At 40.9% G+C, this 5,602-nt stretch overlaps 1 pseudogene; it reads left to right on the forward strand.

The window, feature by feature from the left end:
- Window positions 1–4,141: 4,141 nt before the first annotated feature.
- On the forward strand, window positions 4,142–5,331 carry LOC114707764 (annotated as a pseudogene).
- Window positions 5,332–5,602: the final 271 nt, after the last annotated feature.

Genomic DNA, 5,602 nt, shown 5'->3' on the forward strand with positions numbered 1-5,602 from the left:
AATGATGAATGATACAATGTTTCAAATAATGTTTATACCTGTCTTAGATTTTGGTAATCCTGGCCTACATAGCAGGAGCTTGTCCAAACATGATAATAAAAATAATAATAATAATTAGTAATAATATTATCCATCAAATATTCCTAAGATCAACCATTATAGGAAACAAAATGAGCCAGGTGATAATGGCACAAGCTTTTAATCCCAGCAATCGAGAGGCAGAGGCAGGTAGATTTCTATGAGTTCAAGGCCAATCTAGTCTAGAGAAAATGATACCACAGACTTGCTTATAGGCCAATCTGATGGGATCATTTTCTCAATTGAGGTTCCTTTTTTCTGGATGACTGGCTTATGTCTAGTTGACAAAAAACAAAAACAAACATAAAAACAAACAAAACCACTATGGGAATGGGGACTAAGGAAGCCAGACATCAGATGCAGATCATCTGTAGTGATTGTGTTATGGAAAAAAAGGTGCCAGCTGGAGATGATAGAGAGATTTTTTCTGTTTCTTCTTGACATAGGGATGTGAATAAGTTCACAGGCTGACAGCTGGATCTCTTAGTCAAAATGAGAGATGAAGTTAAATGATTTAGAACTGACCTGAAGAGACAGAAGGCAGTATATTATGAACACACACGGTAGAGTGAACCTAGAGTAAGTGGAGCCACAACTTCCCAGAGCTGGATGATGTTGGAAGAGAAGGTCTGTCTCAAGGTGCAAAGTTGAGAAGGCAAGTCATGTCTAACATTTCCACACATGCTTTCAGTTTCTTCTCTGAGGGACAGCATTGGAAAAACAGAGGATACTAAGTGGAAAGCACTGAACAGCCCTTTGAAACGAAAGTAGTCTGTAAAGGAGCTGTGATCTGAGAGTAGGATATTGAAGCCTAGGGTTTCAGTGTTCCCTAAAGATGTGAATAGAAAGACAAACGACAAAGCAATGGTGAAGAAAGGAACAGGACCTGGTGGGAGGCTTGTGATAATCAGGGCAGAGGAGAAGAGAGCAGCTTCAAAGTCTGCAGACAGGAGACTGAGGAAAGATTGATAGGGTGGAGGAAAGCAGGGTTTATTCTCATGGCATGAGTCTCCAAGGAAGATGAACTGCTTTGAGCTAGAGAGATAAGCATCTACAGCCTGCAGAGAGCACTTAGAAGAACTAGCAAGACCCAATGCAGGCCCTGGAAAACCGAAATCTTGGGAGAAAGTGGGACATCTCTTGAGAGGATTGCAAAGATCTGTTCCCCAGGTAGAGGCATATTTCAGTCTGTGGTCATGATGATGCTAATGATTTTTGTTAATACATTATGATCTGGCACTGCCCCAACTGCATTTATATTTCTCAGCTTATTTATAGCAAGCAGACAGAGTAATCTGTTGAAGAAAGTGGGACTGTAACAATCTTGTTTTTTATTAAATGAGTCCATTCCAAAGATATAATAGAAAGAATGTTAAAAGTCAGCCATGGAATAGCAAAAGAACATGCAGAGCATTATGGTAATTAGACTGTTAGTTGTGCTTTGGTTTTAACTGTGCATAGTGTTTCTCACAGACACTATTGGTAGGTCCCCAAGATGAGCTTACATACATAGACAAGGTCCGAGAAAACATCAGAGTAGGACTAACTCATATACCATTCCAAAGCTTACACACAGTGATGGGTATCTGTGAGGTATTATGCATTGATAACCTACAGTGGTTCATTTCAATTGTGATATATTGTGACCCATGCTGAGAAGAGAGGTGAGGCCAGGTATTTGAAACTTTCCCCTTGGGTCTACATACTCATGTCTTAGAAATTGTTACAAACATGGAAAATGAAAGTCCAATCTGCATCATGCCTTAATCCACAAGCTATTTGTAACTTGAATTAATTTCCAATATTTAAAATTTCAGTTTTTTATTTAAGAGAGAGAGGAATGACAGAATAAAGGAAAGAAGTACAAATTCAGTAAAAGTTGCTAATACAGAGTAGAAGAAGGGTGACAAGTTTTTTATCCCAGCTTCCCAGGGAACATTCTAGTTTTACCACTGAGAATCCTTATCCTGGACTCATGCCAGTTACTGGAAAACCAGGACAACTGACACCCAGAGGAGGGGCTCTTTTTAGATTAGTGGATTGTGCTTTGAAAATGCTACAGAAAGCATTAGTTATCTGACCAGTTTCTCCATGTTGGCCTATCAAAGAAAAGGGTATTGTCAACTGGGGTAATCCTCTCAGGAAAAGCAGTGATTGCCTTCTTAAAGAGTCATAGACTCAAAAAGGACAAGGCATGGTCCATTCAGAGGGATACTCACACAGAGGATGCCACCGTTTGTTGGCATCTATCCAATTCAGTCTTGCCCTCTGAGACCCATCTGATAACAGCTTACTTGGCTTTAAACTCTTACTTACTATTGAACAGGTTAAAATTGTCAGTAGTGAGAAGGAAAGGAAAGAGAGATGTGGGCTCAGTTAATTAGGCTTCTTTTTGGTACTTTGAGTCTAAAGAATCAGCATGGGAACAGAGGACATTAGCAATCCAGAATGTGTCCAGAGATAGTAGGAGCCAGAGTCTGAGCTCAATATGCTGTTCCTTTGAAGAAAGCCTGTTTGCACACTTCTTGAAACTTTGCAAGAAAGATGGTAGCTTTGATTTATGAACCAGAAGGAATACTGATGTATCGTATACTAGTGTTCCAGAAATGATTAGCCTCATACAGTCCAAAAGATCTAAAGAAGCTGCAAACCCTAAAATTCACCTGATTAGTAACCTCCCCTCATTAACAACTATATAGTGATGAGCTTGTAACAAATATATTGGGAAACAGAAATCTGGGCAGCTAAGAAATATAATGGGCATGACAAGTTTCCAGCTGAACAGGGAACTCTCAATGTTAAGAAATATGTACGTGAAAGCTACACCCACAACTTCCTCTGGTGTAAATGTGAGTGTTGCTTCTCAGAAGGAGAAGATTATCATTTTATTAATAATTGTTCAGAGTCAACAACCGTACCTTCAGGTAAAATCCAAGTAAGAAATCAGGAGGCGTGGTCCTGAAATAGCACTACATAAATGCTGGTGCGGCTGGTAATTGCTATCATAGGCCCTTCTGCTTCCTTAATCTAGGGATCGTGAGAGAAGGCTTGGCTGTGTTTATTACCTACAGCCTCCCAGCTGCCAGTGCAGCTCCTGGGGTATTTCTAGGACACCTGCCTCTGCAGCACCAATGCTGGGGCACCAGACATTGATTGTCTGTGAGGAAAGAAACCAAGGTGCTATAGGTTACACAGAATCTACCAAGGCTGCTTATTCTGTCTTGGAAGTTAATACAAGAAGGTTCAGGAAAGCAGCATACACAGTAAGACTTACTCTACAGAAAGGAAAGATGCCCCCCTTCCTTAGAGCAGATTAACACTCAGCAGGTAGCTGGTAATCTACCAGTATTTGCTGAATTAATATTTACTGAATAAATTACTTGATCTTTGTACAACTCTTACATTCTACAGCCAATAATGTTTTTAATAATTAAACAAGTTTGAGGGATGAACAAAGGGAATTGTTAGAATACCTTGTAGCAATTATTTTTAATGCTTTTTGACATAACAGATCTGCTCAATTACTTGTATAAGAAATTCAAGGTGAATGTTGTTCTCTTTAATATTAATGTGTCAGTGATTGAATTATTTAACTTTTCCCATTTCTAGTGTCAATATTGTCAATAAAAGATGAAAACTGCAAAATAGCATCAAAATAACACCAACTAGTAGGAAAAAAAATAAACAAAGGAGCAGGTTCAATTAAACAGAAGGCATGCTGATAAATAAAATAGCATGTTAAAGCCAGGCGATGGTGGCACGTGGCTCTAATCCCAGGACTCGGGGGCAGAGGCAGGTGGATCTCTGAGTTCCAGGCTACTTCCAGCCAGAGCTACACAGAGAAACCCTGTCTTGAAAGAAACAAAAAACAAACAAACAAACAAAAAGGCACATTAGTAAGCAGAAAGTCACAGCAGAGGGGATAACATTGATAAAACAAGGTCTAAGATGAGATGGAAGAGAAGTAGCTCAAGAAGTGATCTTAAAATACACTTGTGTGGCTGGAGAAATCACGGGACAGTCAGAGTAAAAGCAAGTGTCAGTGGGTGCAGCAGAATGAATCATGGCTGCCAAATTGTTTGAGTCCATTAGAAAGTTCAGGCTAACTTTAGCAGTTGCAGGAGGCATGATGAACTCTGCTTATATAATATGGATGCTGGGCACAGAGCTGTCATCTTTGACTGATTCTGTGGGGTACAGGACTCTGTGGTAGGGGGAAAGACTCACTTTCTCAGTCCTTGGGTAAAGAACCAATTATCTTTGACTGCTGCTCTCTACCATGTCATCACTGGTAGCAAATATTTGCAGAAAGTCAACATCCCACTATGCATCCTCTTCCAGCCACCTAGCTTTCTCATGTCTACACCAGCACTGGTGAGAACTATGATGAGCTGGTGCTGCTATCCATCAACACAGAGATCCTCAAGTCAGTAGTGGCTCAATTTGATGCTGGACAATTTATCACCCAGCAAGTGCTATGGAACAACCTTTGTATACTGAAATATGTATTACTCTCATTGGTGAATAAAGAACTGATTGGCCTACAGCTAGGCAGGAAGAGATTGGGTGGGAGAGCCAGAGTAGGGGGAGCTGAGAAGAAGGGCAGAGTCTGAGAAGTCACCAGCCAGACTCAGGACAAGTTGGACACACAAAATGGCATAGAGGTAAAAGCCACATGGTTGATTAAAGATATACTTTAATTTAAGTTGTAACAACAAGCCTAAGCTACTGGCCAATCATTTATAATTAGTATTAAGTCTTTGTGATTATTTGGGAAATGGCTGGTGGTCCTGATGAAAAACTCCAACAATAAGCAAGAGCTAGTCTAGGTAAATGATGCACAGAGCGAGCAGCAACATTTGGGCTTATCCTGGATGACATGTACCTGACACATCTGACTTTTGGGAAGGAGTTCACAGAGGCAGTGGAAGCCAAACAAGTGGCTCAGCATGAAGCAGAGAGGGACAGATTTGTGGTGGAAAAGGCTGAGCAGCAGAAGAAGGCAGCCATCATCTCCACTGAGGGTGAATTTAGGGCAGCCGAGCTGATTGATCGCCAACTCATTGGCTACTGCCGGTGATGGCTGGATTGAGCTACATAAGTTGGAAGCTGCTGAGCATACTGCTTACCATCCATCTCCTCTGTTCTTGGAACATTACCTATCTGTCAGCAGGGCAGACAGTGCTCTTCCAGCTTCCCCAGTGTGGCCTCCCCTGCATGTATCTTCTCAGGCCAGCCATGCCATGCCCTTGATCATTCTGAATGAAGTTTTCCTTCTGCCAGACCCCAGAAATCACTGTGACATTTCACAATAGGCTTAAAGTGAAGGAAATAAAAGCAAAATCACTTCAGATCTTTAGATATACATATATACTTGTGCAAACCTATGTCTCTGCCCACTAGCAAAAGTAGGCCATTCACTAGTGTTAGTGACACCAACAAGTCTGATGTCTCCTCACTCTCTGCCTAGAGACAGGCAACAAATACATCCACCAAATACGATCCAATACAGTAGGTCATCTTG

Source organism: Peromyscus leucopus, chromosome 6 (genome assembly GCF_004664715.2).
Source record: "Peromyscus leucopus breed LL Stock chromosome 6, UCI_PerLeu_2.1, whole genome shotgun sequence".
Lineage (NCBI taxonomy): Eukaryota > Metazoa > Chordata > Mammalia > Rodentia > Cricetidae > Peromyscus > Peromyscus leucopus.